This window comes from Pseudorasbora parva, chromosome 23 (genome assembly GCF_024679245.1).
Source record: "Pseudorasbora parva isolate DD20220531a chromosome 23, ASM2467924v1, whole genome shotgun sequence".
Lineage (NCBI taxonomy): Eukaryota > Metazoa > Chordata > Actinopteri > Cypriniformes > Gobionidae > Pseudorasbora > Pseudorasbora parva.
In genome coordinates this window covers 31,977,433-31,996,609 of record NC_090194.1, presented here as the reverse complement: position 1 = coordinate 31,996,609, position 19,177 = coordinate 31,977,433, and the positions used below count along the sequence as shown (strand labels likewise).

The 19,177-nt window shown below is 37.4% G+C and overlaps 1 protein-coding gene across 4 annotated transcripts in view; it reads left to right on the top strand.

Moving 5' to 3' along the window:
- Window positions 1-6,911: 6,911 nt before the first annotated feature.
- The window catches only part of mef2ca (myocyte enhancer factor 2ca), a 54,629-nt gene continuing 42,363 nt past the window's right edge, over window positions 6,912-19,177 (top strand). The window contains exons 1-2 of one of the 4 annotated variants that reach the window (XM_067434051.1): window positions 6,912-7,134; window positions 16,568-16,674. The gene's annotated coding sequence lies outside the window, so the exon portion shown is untranslated. Of the gene's footprint in view, window positions 7,135-16,567; window positions 16,675-17,009; window positions 17,361-19,177 lie in introns of those variants that run through there. The other 3 variants (XM_067434053.1, XM_067434050.1, XM_067434052.1) reach the window with 3 other exon arrangements.

Genomic DNA, 19,177 nt, shown 5'->3' with positions numbered 1-19,177 from the left:
ACGTATTTACGCGCTACTCAGTTCAGTTTGTGATTCAAAGTTGAGAAGCTATCATTGTAAAATCATTACCATGACGGATGGCAAAGATGTGTTAGCTGTCATTGAGCAGCAGTGCAGTGAAACAGCCAATCAGAGCAGAACTCTACATTAATATTCATGACTCTTCCAAATAAGGCAAAAACAGAGCATTACATCCTAGGGACAATTTCTAGGGTTGTAAATGGACCTGTAAAACCGCATCTGGACCATTTTTGACCTTAAATAAGCCACATACCCTCTATGTAGATATCAGAGAACAATTTCAAATATTGTTTCAAATCATTCTAGGGCACCTTTAAGCTGCACACACACACACACACACACACACACACACACACACACACACACACACACACACACACACACACACACACACACACACACACACACACACACACACACACACACACACACACACACACACACACACACACACACACACACACACACACATAGACAGTATATAAAATAGGTGTGTGTGTGTGTGTGTGTGTGTGTGTGTGCAGCCACAGAAAAATGAAGCAGCACAACTGTTTTCAACATATTATTCATAAAATAAAATGAAATGTTTCTTGAGCAGCAAATCAGCATATTAGAATGATTTTTCAGCTTTAACATCACATGCCATTAAAACATAAATTACATTTTGAATATATTCTAACTGAAAACAGTTAGTTTAAAGTGTAATAATAAATAGAGTACATTTGAAATGCATAATTCTATTATTTTTATTGCCACCCGTTTTATAGAATGACTCAAATGTCAAAACCATTTTATTGCCTCCAAACAGTAGAGGAAACAGGTGAGCTGTTGAGACTAATATTTATATTGAATGAAGTTTCTGCGTTAATGTCTCATTGATCTGCCCTCAGATATCATCACTTCATCCTGTGGAGGAAGGAGCTGAGAGGCCCGTCCTCAGAACACTTCCCAAGAGCCTGACTTGACTAAGTGTTGGGAACATTAGCATTTGCAGCCGGGCCGCTGGGATATGCTTGGAAGAACTCCGTAGGAGAGGTGCAGGGCGAAGAAAAATAAGCTATGGCACTACCAATAATTCGCCCTTGAAAAGAACCAGATGTGTGCGCAAAGATCTTTTGAAAATATTATCTTTGGAGGTAGAACTTCTCAGAACGCTGCTTCTTCTCCCAACCCCCGCAAACCGACACTTGTTCAACGCATGCTTTTCCCGCTGCATGCCTTTAGTTTCTTACTGCGTCTCAGGCAAGTTTTTATGGTCAACACTATCTTCAATAGCATTTACATAAAAACATTTTCTGGTGAAAAATGTAAATAAGGGCCACGGTGCTCATTGTTTCTGCTTTGCTTCACAGTATCTGCTCTTAAAACACACAGTGAGACCTTGTGTGGCGGCTCAGGGCCTGACAGGCTGAAGTCAGCTCACGCCACAGTGTGTTGAGGAAACAGCACGGTTGTTCTCCTACACAGAGGCACCTCTATGGAAAGCCAAAACAGCACAAAAAAAAAAACTCATAGCCACAAACCTCAGAGCTTTTTGAATAAAACTAGGCAGAGTTTCTTGTGCAACCTTTTTTTCTGTGGCGACTAGAGCAGAAACACACATGCAAATCTGTCAGCCAACTCGTTAGGATAATAGCTCGGACATGTGGATTTTTTCCCCCATGCCCTAACAAAACAAAAAGCCTTTGAGCGATAAGTCGGCGGTGCATCAGACAGGGGTGAAATATTGACGGCCAACACCGCCGTTGAAGTTCAATTGCGCCGCCAACAACAAAAACAACAAAAGTTTTGTGTTGGGAACGGCTTCCCTATAAATGTGTCACAATGTTGGAGCCCCTCCTGGGTGTGCCGGACATGGTGTTCCCACAAGATCTCTCTGGCGCGGGTGCTCTGTCATTAGGCCTTGCCACCGGTGCCACACGCCACTCCTAGTGCTGAGCGGAGCACAAGGCCAACGAGACACAGCTTTTGTTGCCAGAGCGCATGCACATGCTCCCCACACTGCAAAGAGTTTTCTTTCTCAGTATTTTTGTCTTGTTTTTCAGTGAAATATCTAAACATTCTCAAAGTCATCCAAAAAAATTAAAGTTGCCCTAGAATGAAAAATTGAATTAACCTTGCCATAGTGAAATAATAAGAGTTCAGTACATGGACATCACATACTGTGAGTCTCAAACACCATTGCCTCCTATTTCTTATGTAAATCTCGTGAATCAAAAACACCACGGAAAAAGAAGTGCTTCCCAACATAAACCCAACCGTGACTCAAGCATTGGGAATCATTTATATGCACGCCCCAACATTTGCATCTGTCCAAACATGTTCATTGTCAGGCGGAACTGACGGAGCCGAATATACTGATGGTAAACAAGACACTCGAAGATAGCAAAAACGGCAGCTTGGACACACATTATGATCCAGGCTGTGCAGGAGACGTGAGGACTTTTTATATGTCAACAGTCATGGTTGAGGTTTATTATAATCGGATACCACAACAAATCGTTCGTTTGTTCGGCCTATTTCAAGCAAGCTTCGCTCAGCGTCTTAAACTGAAGAAAGGGGCAACTGTATTCCCACAAGCAGTAAGTCATTTATCCACTTATTGGCTAGCTCTTTAAACAATTTCTGATTAAATTGAAAGTTTCTAAGAAAGACTGCATTGTCTAGATGACGCAAGATGCTAGTACAGTAACAACAGGAAACTCCAAGTACCATACAAAACTAAATAGTGTGTCTAATGACAAAGGTTAATATTATTTTGTATTACAAAATACAGCCGTGCTTACAGATCTTTCACTCGATCCTTCTACCAAACGTCACCTTTTCCACCATATACGTTAAAATGACAGTCATTTGACAAGGCTATTAATTTTGTAAAAATATAAGTTATATATTTATATTTTTGAGAACTGAAATAGGCCTATAATGTTTTTGCATGCTTGTATTAAGAGTACATCACAGTCACTGCGTAACCTTAGCCTACATTGTGAATAACGTTATATAAACATGCAATATCGTTGACGAAAAAAAGACAAGTCTAAAATGTAGACAGAATGACACTTTAAGCAGAACATCTCAAATGGAGATTGATAAAATTCAGCTTACTTGTTTATTGGTGTTTTCAGATCATCCGCTCGCAAGACAGAGCTTGCGTTCGTGCGGTTGCCAGATTGGACATGTTTAGGTAAAACACCGGATATGTTCTTTTCACAGAAAAGCTCTGTTTGGGGGATTTGAATGACTTAAATCTGGCAACTACATGACTCACGAGCCGCTTCGCTGAACAGCTAAACTTCTGTGAGCTGCTGAAATACGCCAATCAGAGCAGAGCTCATCATTAATATTCATGACTCTTCCAAATAAGGCAAAAGCAGAGCATTACATCCTAGGGACAATTTCTAGGGTTGTAAATGGACCTGTAAAACTGTATCTGGACACTTTTTGCCCTTAAATAAGCCACATACCCTCTATGTAGATATCAGAGAACAATTTAACATATTGTTTCAACTCATTCTAGGGCACCTTTAACTAAATTTTAAAACCTATAAAACCCATAATATACAGTGGGGCATAAAAGTATTAGTCAGCCACCAATTGTGAATTCTTTTATCATGGGTACACCTCATTTTTCAAAAAAAAAAAAAAAACTGGATTCTTAAAGACTTATTTGCAAATTATGGTGGAAAATAATATTTGGTCAATAACAAAATTTCATCTCAATACTTTGTTATATACCCTTTGTTGGCAATGACAGAGGTCAAACGTTTTCTGTAAGTCGCCACAAGGTTTTTACACACTGTTGCTGGTAGTTTGGCCCATTCCTCCATGCAGATCTCCTCTAGAGCAGTGATGTTTTGGGGCTGTCGCTGGGAAACAGATTCTCCCTCCAAAGATTTTCTATGGGGTTGAGATCTGTTTCTCTCACTGTGATTTAATCAACTAAAACGCATGTTAATACCAGGTGAAAATTCCCAAAAAGGCTAAACATTTTAAACATTTCCAAAGCACACTCGAAGAGGACCAATCACAACACACCAATCCTGCTGAGCTGGCCATTCAGAGAATGTTATGCTTTTCGAAGGAGGGGCTTCATAAAGATGGGAACTAAACGGAAGCTGTGTCCCAAATTGCCTACTATATCCTCATTCACTTTTCCCTACATTAGTCTCCTAATAGTCCACTTGATGGAGTGAATGAAAACGAGTGTGCTGGACACTAAGTGCGGAACTTAATTTTGTCCATTATGAATTGATTGGTTGTGGTTTGTTATTGCTGGATCTCACGTGACAGGTCCCCCCCCCCCCACGCCATTAAACACGTCATCAGAGAAGAGAAGTCTCCGCTAGAAGAAGGGGAAGCTATTTAGATTAAACATTACGAGAGCAAATTCAATTTCATAACCTAATCATGTGCATAGATCAATTGTTTAAATTATATAATATTCCATAAAAAAATAAGAATGGCCCATTTTTGATTTCATGGTGACTTTAAGTTTAAACACTTTTTCAGAAAACAAGACTTAATTTCTTAAGTAATTTGTGTCTTAAGTTGATGTTGACTTAAGAATATTTAGATATTTGTACTGGAAAAAAGGTCAAAAATACTGAGTGGAAAAACCATTTTCAACCGCCTCAGACGCATTTTACGGGAACTTCTGCTGTGGAGACAGATAATTGACTTTCTCTTTATTCCATGCAAGTTTGTTTAAATTGTCTCTCTGTAAACACAGGCTGTGAGCCGTCCAAATCCAATCCATCCTGAAATCAAGTCTTGGACAACTGCACGGCACTTGCCACTTGGTGTTTTCAGATTGGGATTGACCTGTCGTCTTTGTCGAATTGGACAGTTCCTGTAAATCTCAGGTAAAGTTTTATGCCACTGTCATTTCCCAAAAGCGCAGCAAACAGGGTTATACGTTTTCACCCGTCCATGTTAAGACGGCCACTGCGTGGGCAAATGTTTGTTATCTTTGGTTTCCACTGGAGGTTCGGTGTCTCTCTGGGACTGGTCGACATGCATACCAGGACAGACCAGCAGGGCCCTCCCATTACCACATGGTGACCAGGGATATGTTCCATAAGAGTCATGTGACCGCTAGTGTCCTCTTTCTCAGAGTATCCCATTGCAAAAGATGCATGTGAATGCAAACTTTACATTATGACTGTGTTCAAAGCAATGCTACAGAAATAATGCATACAATCCAAAATTTACTGGATGAATAGGATAAATTAATGTTTGGACGGATCTCACAAATTTCACCACAAAAAAAAAAAGAAAAAAAAAAGAATAAATATAACCCTAACACTTGACATAACAATAAGGTCTCATTTGTTCATTAATGCATTAATTAACATGAACTAACAATCAGCAATATATTTATAACATTTTTAACCTTTAATGCTAATTAACAGATATTAATGTTAACATAAAACTTTTGACTTTTAAACTAAGATATTGATTATTATAAAAATGTATATTAACCAAGATTAATATTTTTGGTTATATCTTTATAAATTAACATTGATTAACTATTGTTAACAAATTCGCCAACAAATTGTGTGTGTGTATATATATATATATATATATATATATATATATATATATATATATATATATATATATATATATATATATATATATATATATACACACACAGCACAATAAATTACATAAAATTAATGGCATTTTAAAAAAGTGCCAAAAGAGTTAATACAATGAAAACTTTTTGAGATTCGACAACCTTTATTAAAATATTATTTTTATAATTAATAGATTTTGTAAGCATATTTATTTCTGATGACATGGTGAAACATGCCAAATTGATGATTGATGATTTATTAAACTAATTTCCTTCATTGTATCAACTCAAATTTTTAATTTCAATAAACTCAAAATTTTAAGACAACCAGGTTACTAAGTTTTTTCAGTTAAACCAACAAAAAACAAAAAAAAATTTTTTACAGTGTGTGCGTATTATACACACCACACACCACACACACGTATTTATTTTTGAGTAAATCATAGTGAATACAATTTAACTGTTTTACTATAATACACATTTCATTGACAATCAATGTTGAGAAAAATCTTAAAAAATGAATCTAAATCTAAACCAAATCTTAAAAAAATCCAGGCACATTACGATAGTAAAAATGTGTCATTAAAAAATAACATCACACTTCCAGAAAAATGTTATAATAGTCCTAAAATAGACCTAATTTTCTTTGTGAAATATTATTTCTTATCTTTCCTTCTTTTAGCCTACATTTATGGATGAAATTTACCCTGGACAATGCTATTATCATTAGCTATAATTAAAACTAAAATCATAAATAACATTTTTATTACTTTAAATAAAATAAACATGAACTGAAATACAATACAATAAAATAAAAATATTTGATGCCAAAACATTTCTCATTTCTGTTTAATTTAAGTACTAAAATAACTCAAACTGGATAAACAAACTAAAAGTTAAAACTCAGCGAAGACAATATATACATATATAAAAAAACACAACATAATGACTAAAACTTTCAAATAAAACCGAACTCAAAATATGAACTTAAACTATAATAGTAAAGAGTAATGACTACAGACATGTTGCTTTCCCGAGAACAGCATGCTCTTGTCCTGTCAAATACAAATTGAATTTCATCGAAATTAAATTAATCTGCATGAAAAGCTGCAATATCTTCTTGAAGGGGCAATAATCCTGGGCACTTGTGCCAAGGCCAACAGAGGCCTGCATGTCAGTGATACTTTCATCTAAATATACCCAAGACTGACGGGAGCAGGTGAGAGGGGCCCTGCCAGACGTTCGCGCTGAACCTCAGGCATACATCTGCTTATGTGTGTGAGTGTGTATGTCCTTGTTGGGTGCGGTTAGGGTGAGGATGCCATCTCCCCTTCACTGTGGATCGAGATCTGAACTAAACGCGACCCAATTTTGGGTTTCTCTTCAAAGCCAGCTGGTCTGGCTTGATTACTTTTTCCTTAGCCTTTTTATTTTTTGACATATTAACAATCTTTTTACTTTTACTTTTCTACAAAGACTGACCCACAGCAGGTGCTGCAGGGTTGACCTTCCTGGAGAAGAACGTTATCGGACTGGTGAGTGACCGAAAAGTATCCAAATTGTTTGATGTAGGCGAAAAAGCGACGTGTCTGTGGTGAACATAAGTCAATAAAGTGCGTGTGCTAGTGTGACATGGTGTTTCAACACGTCTCGTTTGGGGAATGCGGACCTGAGAATAGAAATGGAGAGATACAAATTTAGAGAGGTCTACTTTTTTTCGGGACATGGTTTGCCTTCGTAAATAGATATGTTTGTCTAGGAGATGAATGCAGGCCACCGTTTACTAATATTGAGTCAAGCTTATTTACGGCTCTTTTTATGACAAAAAGAGCTTTGACATCGGCATGGCTTTCTTTGTCGGACAGTTTGAGGACTTTATCAAGCCACTATATATATATATATATATATAAACATGATTTTGTTTGCTGCCAGTGTACATAATATTAGAATAAAAAGATGACTATACATTATGAATATATAGCTGAGGATAAACGCCCATGTTCACCAAGGAAAATACTATGATAACAAAAGGGGTTTTTGCACCAGAGGAAACATTTCATAGTTGCCAAAATCTTGCCAAAATCCCTCCTGCAGTGTGTGCAAACCTGGTGAAAAACTACAGGAAACGTTTGACCTCGGTAATTCCAAACAAAGGCTACTTTACCAAATATTAACATCCCACACCCACTTTTTGGCGTTTTTGTACCGCAGGAAGTGGGAACGAATTTAGTTCTAGGAACGCCTTTTGGGGGAGCTGAATTCGCTCCTACTTCAGAGTAGGGTCTAACCCAGCACAATAGGAAATAAGAGTGATGTAAGTGTATGCTGACTAGCTGAACACATGCCATATGAAACGGCACCCCCCATTCTTAAAAAGGCGTTTAAAAAACTCCACGATGGAAAACAGTGACAGATGAACCAACGCCGAAGTCTGAAATCCAACATGACTCCAAAGGGACCATGTGAAACATCTTTCTCTTTCCATCGCTTCTACAGTTCATCTCCGTTATCACGAATTCCATGACACAACAAAAGCACGGCTCCGATCACAGTGTCCTTCCATCCAGTTGTTGACGTTGGGTAATGCCGCACTTAAAGTTCTTCGCTGTCGCAGTTTTACGTCACTTCAGAGTTGCTAATGCCGATGACCCAAGGGGAACATTTAGTTCTTGGGGAACTGCCCTGGTGGCTAGTTCCTATAACTGAGTTTGTATAACTACCCGCTGCGAAACCACCTTACCATACAGAGAATCGATATTTTTGGAATTACTTTCAGAATTATGAGTAATAAAAACATTAACAACCAATCAGAATCCAGCTTGCTTTAAAGCGCTCGGTCATTTAAAATGGTAGATGACAAACTGACGGGTGTAGAACCATTGTAGTAGTTATTATAGTTATCGTTCTTAATTCGTGGCATCGTGACCGAGCCTTAAAGGGTTAGTTCACCCAAAAATGAAAATTCTGTCATTAATTACTCACCCTCATGTCGTTCGACACCCGCAAGACCTCCGTTCATTTTCGGAACACAAATGAAGATATTTTTGTTAAAATCCGATGGCTCAGAAAGGCTTTCATTGACACCAATGTCATTTCCTTTCTCAAGACCCATAAAGGCACTAAAGACGGCGTTACAAAGCCCATCTCACTACAGTGGCTCTACAATCATTTTATGGAGCATCGAGAATAGTTTTTGTTTCAAAACAATGATTCGAATGGTTATGAATCAGTGTATCGATTCAGGATTCAGATCACCAAATGTCACGTGATTTCAGCAGTTTGACACGTGATCCGAATCATGAATCAATATGCTGATTCATAACCATTCGAAACTCAGAATGTCGGCCCATCACTATGTAAGCCGTTATTTAGTTTTTTTGACACCAGGCTTGACGCAAGTATTTTTTGCTAGTTTCAGCTCAACGCAGTTATCACTTCCAACGGGAAAGACCATGCACTCAGATTGTTAAAACAGCAAATGCTCTCACCTAACTGTTCGCCCATGTGTGCTGGTCTGAAAGCCAGGTGTGTTCAGGAGCATTGTTGGAGCGTTGCTATTTCGAGGAACTGAAAATGACTGCAGCATTGATAAGCAGGTACACAACTCTGCTTTGTTACACACACAGGGATGCGCAGCAGCACACAAACATGCCAAATATTAACAATAAAAGGATTCTTCCCTGGAGAATAGTTCAGTCTTTCCGCTAGCAAATTCCACCATGTAAATAGCGAATCCGCCATTGTGCGAGCGCAACTGGCTTTTAAAAGGAATGGGAGATAAGACTCTAATTGGTTTACTGCACGTTACGCCCAAAAACACACTCATGACTCATTAAGAGACTAGGTACAACCCTTTTGGACCATGTGCATGGCATATTGACTGTTTTTTTCCCATTGTTAAATTAGCATTAGTCGATTCTGACTAATTGCACCTGCAACATGCGCTTTAGACCATGCGCTCAGAACGTTAGGGCCCATTACTCTAAAAATTGTTATAAATATAAAAAGAATAGCAGAGTTCACACCACCACTATAATGTTAACGGCACAGAATCACTCTCAGAACGATTTTTTTTCAGCTGATGAACAACAAAAACATTGACAGTCAATCAGAATCCATCCTGCTTTTAAAGGCACTGAATGACAGCTAGTGGTTGAAATGGGTAGTGCAGTTGAAATTCTAAATATTGTTTGCCCTGCCCCCTCCTCCTCAGACTCCATGCGAGGACAGGGCCATAATAGAAAAAAAAAATCTGAAATTTATTTGAATGTGTGTATACTTGAATGAGTGTATTTGGCACAGAAATACTCCGTTATACGTCCAACTTGTTTTTTTAAAAATGTGGCTATGTTTAGGATGAGAATCAAAGTCTTTAACAGTGTAAATAAGTCAGAATGCATGAAAAAAAAAAGTTTATATCTGAAAGTGATTCGAACAGTATAGTTTCTCTGTGCCATATTATTATAGTTGTGGTGTGGGCTCTATTATTTTATAATTAGAACGATTTTAGAACTATATCTTTATCGTTATAGTTTTTGTCCTTGGTATGAATGGGCATTAATGCGCATCACTGGTACTAGATCCCCTTATTTCTTTCTCTAGAGGCCACAGCTGTAGGGAATCCATCAAGAGTGTTTGAGATAATGAAAGGCACATCAAGGGCATTCGAGGTGCCCACAAAACCACCAATTCCTTCCCACAACCACTGCAGCCTTCTCCTCTTACAGCTTCAGTTTCAAAACAAGACGCCGTGATAATGCTATCCTTATGTACTGAGTGTGAGTGTTTGCGCCATTGTTTATACAGTTTAGACTCTGGCTGTCCCAATGGTTGATGGTCTAAAAAAGCTGAATGTGTTGGCGAAGGAAACTGACCCACTTTGGATGCTGAACTTGAATGCAGCAAGGTTTGCATGTTCAGCTGCTCCACGCTCAGTTTTTGTCGCATGAATTTGTATTTTGTGTATATAGTAGAGTGTTTATTTATCCAGCTTGGTTGTTTTAATATATATTGTGTTATGATAGAAGGCCAGTTCCATATTTGTAGAAGCACTTAGGGAAAAAAGTATCTCCTAAATTAAACAAATATAAAGATGATGATAAAAATGTATTATGGGGTTTTCAATAGCCAAAGCAGATACAGATTAAATGATTTGATATGCATAAAATTTATTTAAGGATACATTAATTGCTTACATTTTACAGAAAAATGTGTATATCTTTAAATAACTGGAAAAAATAAATATTTTAAAAGTGTGTGTATTCTAAGAAATGTTTCTTTAGAAAGTCATGTCACACATATACACACACTATACATACATGTATATATATTTATATAAAGTCGTGTTATGATAAACAAAAACATAATATATATATATAGATGTATATATAGTGAGGAAAATAAGTATTTGAACACCCTGCTATTTTGCAAGTTATCCCACTTGGAAATCATGGAGGGGTCTGAAATTCACCTGTTCACCCCATACAATCAGTAAGAATCCAGCTACTAACATGGCCAAGACCAAAGAGCTGTCCAAAGACACTAGAGACAAAATTGTACACCTCCACAAGGCTGGAAATTACCAAGCAGCTTGGTGAAAAAAGGTCCACTGTTGGAGCAATAATTAGAAAATAGAAGAAGCTAAACATGACTGTCAATCTCCCTCGGACTGGGGCTCCATGCAAGATCTCACCTCGTGGGGTCTTAATGATCCTAAGAAAGGTGAGAAATCAGCCCAGAACTACACGGGAGGAGCTGGTCAATGACTTGAAAAGAGCTGGGACCACCGTTTCCAAGGTTACTGTTGGTAATACACTAAGACGTCATGGTTTGCATGGCACGGAAGGTTCCCCTGCTTAAACCAGCACATGTCCAGGCCCGACTTAAGTTTGCCAATGACCATTTGGATGATCCAGAGGAGTCTTGGGAGAAAGTAATGTGGTCAGATGAGACCAAAATAGAACTTTTTGGTCATAATTCCACTAAACATGTTTGGAGGAAGAAGAATGATGAGTACCATCTCAAGAACACCATCCCTACTGTGAAGCATGGGGGTGGCAGCATCATGCTTTGGGGTGTTTTTCTGCACATGGAATGGGGCAACTGCATTGTATTAAGGAGAGGATGACCGGAGCCATGTATTGCGAGATTTATGGGAACAACCTCCTTCCCTCATTTAGAGCATTAAAGATGGGTCGAGGCTGGGTCTTCCAACATGACAATGACCTGAGGCACACAGCCGGGATAACCAAGGAGTGGCTCTGTAAGAAGCATATCAAGGTTCTGGCGTGGCCTAGCCAGTCTCCAGACCTAAACCCAATAGAGAATCTTTGGCTTCTCAGCGACAGGTGTGGAGGAGTGGGCCAAAATCCCTCCTGCAGTGTGTGCAAACCTGGTGAAAAACTACAGGAAACGTTTGACCTCTGTAATTGCAAACAAAGGAGACCAAATATTAACATTGATTTTCTCAGGTGTTCAAATACTTATTTGCAGCAGTATCATACAAATACATAGTTTAAAAAAATCATATATTGTGATTTCTGGATTTTTTTTTTAGATTATGTCTCTCACAGTGGACATGCACCTACGATGACAATTTCAGACCCCTCCATGATTTCTAAGTGGGAGAACTTGCAAAATAGCAGGGTGTTCAAATACTTATTTTCCTCACTGTATATATATATATATATATATATATATATATATATATATATATATATATATATATATATATATATATATATATATATATATATATATCAATGGTATACTAAAAGTCCATGTGAAAAATTACTTCTCATTGTTCTCAGGTCAAATATTGATATGCAATTAAAATGCGATTAATTTCGATTAATTAATTACAAAGCCTCTAATTAATTAGATACATTTTTTTAATAGAGTCCCGGCCATAATATATATATATATATATATATATATATATATATATATATATATATATATATATATATATATATATATATATATATATATATATATATATATATATATATATATATATAATATATATTAGAGCCAGGGCTCTATTACAAAAATTGATCTAATTTTTTATTATATTAAAAATATTGTATTATATATATTTGGGATATTTGAGGCTCGATGTGCTGTGGTGATACGCAAATTCCTTGTTGTATAGCTTGCACACAACCATGCTCTTGTCGAAGCTTCCATCATTTCGTTTTTTAAAACAAAATTTCCCATCCATGGGGCCAAGCAAAGCGATCTCATCAGCTTCTTCGTTCATGTTCACTATGGTTTGTTGTTGACGTGACTCCGGAGCGAGCGCTAGTTGGTGTTCCAGTATAATCGGTCCGTCGAAACTCATTCATTGAAAAACGTTCAGTGGTGCAAAAATAAGTGTGGTTAAAATTGTTATTTATTTTTTTGCGTAATTAATTCACACGCTAAAGTCCAGTAATTAATTAATCTTAAACGATGTCCAATTGGAACTAAGGGGCCTAAAGTATGCCAAGAAAACATCCCCCACACCATTACACCACCACCACCAGCCTGCACAGTGGTAACAAGGCATGATGGATCCATGTTCTCATTCTGTTTACGCCAAATTCTGACTCTACCATCTGAATGTCTCAACCGAAATCGAGACTCATCAGACCAGGCAACATTTTTCCAGTATTCAACTGTCCAATTTTGGTGAGCTTGTGCAAATTGTAGCCTCTTTTTCCTATTTGTAGTGGAGATGAGTGGTACCCGGTGGGGTCTTCTGCTGTTGTAGCCCATCAGCTTCAAGGTTGTGTGTGTTGTGGCTTCACAAATGCTTTGCTGCATACCTCGGTTGTAACGAGTGGTTATTTCAGTCAAAGTTGCTCTTCTCTCAGATTGAATCAGTCGGCCCATTCTCCTCTGACCTCTAGCATCAACAAGGCATTTGCGCCCACAGGACTGCCGCATGCTGGATGTTTTTCCCTTTTCAGACCATTCTTTGTGAAATTGTTGTGCATGAAAATCCCAGTAACTGAGCAGATTGTGAAATACTCAGACCGGCCCGTCTGGCACCAACAACCATGTCACGCTCGAAATTGCTAAAATCACCTTTCTTTCCCATTCTGACATTCAGTTTGGAGTTCAGGAGATTGTCTTGACCAGGACCACACCCCTAAATGCATTGAAGCAACGGCCATGTGATTGGTTGATTAGATAATTGCATTAATGAGAAATTGAAAAGGTGTTCCTAATAATCCTTTAGGTTAGGAGAGTGTATGTGTGTGTGTGTATATATATATATATATATATATATATATATATATATATATATATATATATATATATATATATGAATATAATAGGTATAAAGCCTCTGATTGATTTATTAATTTTCCTTTTGTTTGATTCTATATGTACTTCTATGGGTTTTAACTTTTCATGCAACATCGTAAATGTAACATTTGTTTCATAATGTAGTGTAATATGAGATATATTTTTTTAAAAGCATACCTGTAAGCATAGGTATAATGTAACATACTCAGAGAGGACATGCCTTTAAGGCAGCTTTAGAGACATCAGTGCCTGAGAACTCGTCAGGTGAGACACATAATGTGAAATGATTTGCAGCGAGTTTTGCACGCTAGGTATCCCCCAGTGAAACCAGAGTATGAGCTACAACAAAAGAAAGCATGCTTATATTTTGTGGACTATAGGTGTCTAGCTGTGAGCTCAGCAACAAAGGCAAACACATAAATAGGGTTAGACACGAATAGCCTGAGATTCTTACTAAAAAGTCCTTGGTAATTTTGGTAAATAATTCTGCAGCACAGTTGCCTTAACATGTGGCTGCGCACAACGAAGAGGGAAATCTAGAAAAACATTTGTCTTTAATGAAAAATCTCAGGAGAAACAGCAAATATACAACACAACCTCATAATTCAAATATGAAACTGAACCAAGAACTGGGGAAACTGAGGTCTTAAATACACAGAGATTAATGAGAAAACGCCAATATTGTGTGAATGAACAACCAAAACACATAAAAAGTTTTCAGTATTTAGTTGAAAACAGTGTCATGTAAACTCACTGAAACTAAACACAACATAGTTGCATTGTGATATATATTTTAGCACAAACACTCACGGTAAAAAATGGTTTAAATGTTAACGGTAAAAGACTGTAAAAATCCTTCAGTTAAAAACAGTTAAGTGGTTAACAGGAAGTTTCCATACTATATATGGTGAATAACTGTAATAGATCTTATCTTACATTTAATGTAATTTTACAGTAAAATACCGTTAAATTTAAGTTTTTGGACATGAAAAAGAACAAAAGTGTAATTTACAATGAAAAAAACGCTAATTGACATTTCCAGAATTCCCGGCGTGACGCTTCAAATTTGATATAACTGTTTCTTCTTAGTTTTTTTCTAATCGGTTATGTACATTAGGGTTTTATGTTATGTTGTTAAATTAATTTTATGCATTTTATTAAAACTGTATAGTTATGGTGTTTAGTGTTTGTGTGAATGACACTGTGCACCTTATATATTAGTATTGTCCTCCTAAAAGCTGCTTGTGACGAGCTTTGATTCATCATGTGACTCTCATCACCACTCTTTCCAAAGCTGTATAATTTTTTTCAGTTATAATAATTAATACAGAAAGATGTGCTCAAAAATATTCTATCCAAAAAGGTTTTAGGTAAAGAGAATTGTCTTTTCAGCGCAAACCTATTATTTGCTTTAAAACAGGACATTTTTTTTCTTCTAAAAAGAAAAACTGTGCTTGAAGACAGACTGTTTATTTTATCTTTTGACTGACTCTCTCTTTGAAAGCAGTTAAAGTTGGCATGAAATGGAAGTTTTGATAGTGTTTTCTTCCCTGTTGTGGCTTATATCCGAGTGAAACAGTTTCTGGAACAAGATAAATGTAGAGCGGGACTTGATTTTGTCTATTGGGAATTGATTGGGTGGTTGTGGTTTGCTATTGGTCGATCTCATGTTAGTGACAGGTTGCCCTGCCCTCACGCCAGTAAACAGGTCATCAGAGAGAGAGAGAGAGAGAGAGAGAGAGAGAGAGAGAGAGAGAGAGAGAGAGAGAGAGAGAGAGAGAGAGAGAGAGAGAGAGAGAGAGAGAGAGAGAGAGAGAGAGAGAGAGAGAGAGAGAGAGAGAAGAGGGAAGATATGTTGATTAAATACTACGGACATGAATTAAAATAAATGAATAATGATGTGCACAGATAAATCATTTATAATAAACACTCTAATATTCCATAAAAAACAAGACAATTTTGATTTCATGGTGACTTTAAAATGTGTGCTGCATCTCTGTTCATCTTGATGTAAAGGGATCAAGCATTTCATGGAAATGCAAAGATCTTAGAAAACATAAACAATTGCAAAATCCTAATAATGACAACCAAAGCTTCACAGACACATAAGATGAAGCTCAAAGGATTTCTAAACTTCACATGGATGTTTTACCCTTACCCGCACTTGGCAGCTCTGGGGGAAATTGTTCAATGAAAAACATGGCCCCTGAGAGCGCCCATGTTCCTTTGTGAGTGTCAGCATTAGTGCCCTGCCAGGAAAGGGGTTGGAAAGGTAAAGGGTTGTCAGTGTTCTGTGTCTATTAAAACACGCACATAGCTTTTCTTGGACAAGAGCGGTTGAACTCTGTTTCCGCTCTCTCCTAATGCTCAGCTATCGAGATGATGAGACTAAACTTTAAAAAAAAAAAAATCTTTAACAGGCTCTGTCTCAGCTGAATGAACAAATACATAAGCCCTCTGATCGGGGTGCTATGGTTATTGAAGGATATATGGTAAGTGTGTTGAGGTGTAATACACAAACCGGCCGCTAGTGTGCGGTAATGAGTCACGCGTGTTCTGCCGCCCGTCTGTAAACTTCCCTGATGCGTTTTAATGTGCATTTCTGACGTTCACTTATTATCCCCAGACGAATAGCCAAATTCATTCAATTTGATTAATATTTCATTTTTCTAGGTGCCAAACGAAGCCTCAGAAACCCATTTGATGGAGACACAAAAGAAGTGAAGATTCAGAGGGAGAAGATAGTGAAGTTGAAACTAAAGGTTATGAGCAAGTGACTGGTAAGAATATTTTATTTTCTTTAAACAAGTTTAACTTTTTTGCCGTTTAAATTTTCATATTTTTATTTTAGAGAGATAAATAAATAAATATAAAAAATAGTCACATCGAAATTGTGTGTACAGTAGCTAAGTTTCCGTTCAAATAAGTGGACAAAGTGAAAAACAGATTTCCACTTAAGGTGGAATAATTGTAAACCGAACGTTTAATCTGCTGTGAGCTCTCACGTCTGTACACTCGACGCGACGCGTTCTAGTGTGGGACGCGTCGCGTCACGCACTGGCAGTGTGGACTGGTGTGTTACTGTACGCGTTAGTCCCGCCCACTTTACAAAGCGAGAGCGAGAGAGAATGATTCTCTCTCCTGTGTGACGAACAGACGCTCGTGAGGATCGTGTCAGTAAACTAGAGGAGATCTCAAACACCACTCATCTATCCAGGACAACTCTGGACATCTTCAGTTGTTTTCCCCCGTTATTTAAAAGACGCTTTCCATCGCCGCATGTGTCGAAGCCAAAGAGAGACGCGGAGTTCTGTCATCATTCTCACATTGACGCGCACATGAAGCGCTTTGACGCGGTTCTGGATTTGGAGTGCGCGTGAGGAGTTCTGGACCGGCGCGTGTCTGACCATTAACACCAGCGCGCGCACGCTCTCTGTCTGGACCTGACACACTCATGCATTACAAAGTAAGTTGAACTGTCTACTAGAAGCTTTTGCTTATCATTAGTATGTTTGATTAATACAGTAGAATCAGTTATACTATGGAATAGGATAGTTTTGTTTAATAAGCAGTGTAATATAGAATAGTATAAGTAATGCAATAGTATACACTAGAATAGTTTTTCAAGTAATAATGAGAGGATAGTTTAAGTATATGTTAGAATAGAATAGAAATTCTACTTTTTTTCTCACAGAGATGCCAAAGAAAAGCCATTATCTAAAGAACCTTTTGTAGAATGGAAAGCTTCCATGTTATTGGATCCAGAAAGAACCTTTGTTTTTAAGAGTGGAATAGTAAAGCAACACTGTAAAATATTTTTGTTGGTTAAACTTAAAAAAGTAAGTAACCTGGTTGTCTTAAAATGTTGAGTTTATTGAAATTAAAAATTTGAGTTGATACAACAAAGGAAATTGGTTTAATAAATATAAACTCAAAATATTTGTATCTGAACCGCATAAAAAAAGTGATAAATCATGAAAACAGTACAATTTCACTGCGCCATCACAAATAAAACCCACACAATTACCCAATATGCTTACAAGATCTGTTAATAATATTTGAATAAAGGTTGTTGATTCTCAAAAATGTTCACTACAATGTTTCATTTTAATGAAAATTTTAAGGCAACCAGGTAACTTTTTTTAAAATAATTTTTTATAGTGAAGTAATAAAACAGAATAGACATGTCTAAGCGATTGAAATATACCCTATAGTTTGTAATTGTGCATTGGCAGTAGGCCTATGCTTTTTGTTTTTTTTTAAATACATCTTTTAAATGTTGTCCGGATTGGTTTAGGTAACACTAAACAAACATCTTTTCCAAAATGGTGTAATTATGTGAATAGCATCTCTATTTACACCCCGCTGTGGTAATTGGAGAACTGTAAACAAGTTATTTTACATGGCAGCGCTTACTGAAACCAATGGCTTTACAGTTAACCTGGGATATCCAGGATGGGGTTCCCTAGGTGAAACGGCAGCAGTTTAGATGAGAGGAGTGCTTTCCACTGGTGCTTGTACAGTAATAATGGCCAAAGGGCAAAATGTGATCCAGGAAAGCCTAATGCGCCTCCCTATACTTAATAACACTCATTATGCCCTTTTTGTGAAAGTGTTGTTAGTATGGAAAGGGCTGCAAGAAGGAACACATGCACATGATTCATGATGCTTTAGAGGTGAAATACTCGTACACAAACAGGAAACGTGTGCCATGCACTGAGCCTCTGCAATGTGCCTCTCAAAGAATGGCACACTTCAACTGTTTATTGCCATCAGGAAACTACAAACCTGACATGCGATTGCATTAGTTACCGGTGAATGATGACAACTTAACAGCTGTAAATCATGACAGCAGCCGATGTGTTTTCATGAACACAAGCTGCGCGAAGAGTCACTTAATTGTGAGAAGATGATTAATAAGCAAAACTAACAGTGATGTATTTTTAAAAAGCCAACCATCCAAAAACCTCTGGATTTAAATGTTAAGATAGGCCTGTAAGAACTTCTGCGGTTTTTCGCATTAAGATATTAACTGCAGTTTGGGGGAGAAGTTTTAATTGTGTTATTAACAGTTAGTAGCAGTGTATTTATGGAGATGAACGCAGTCCGTATATGAGTCGTGTAGGTTATCCTGCTGGGTGGTCTGGGTGCTGGTCAGACCTCCATGCCACTTTTCTTGGTTTTCTTCATTAGCCACTGAGTGAAACGCAGCAAAACCTCAAAAGTATGTCACCATCATCTTTCTCGAAAAACAGCTGGGCTGATTATAACTGCTGAATGAAG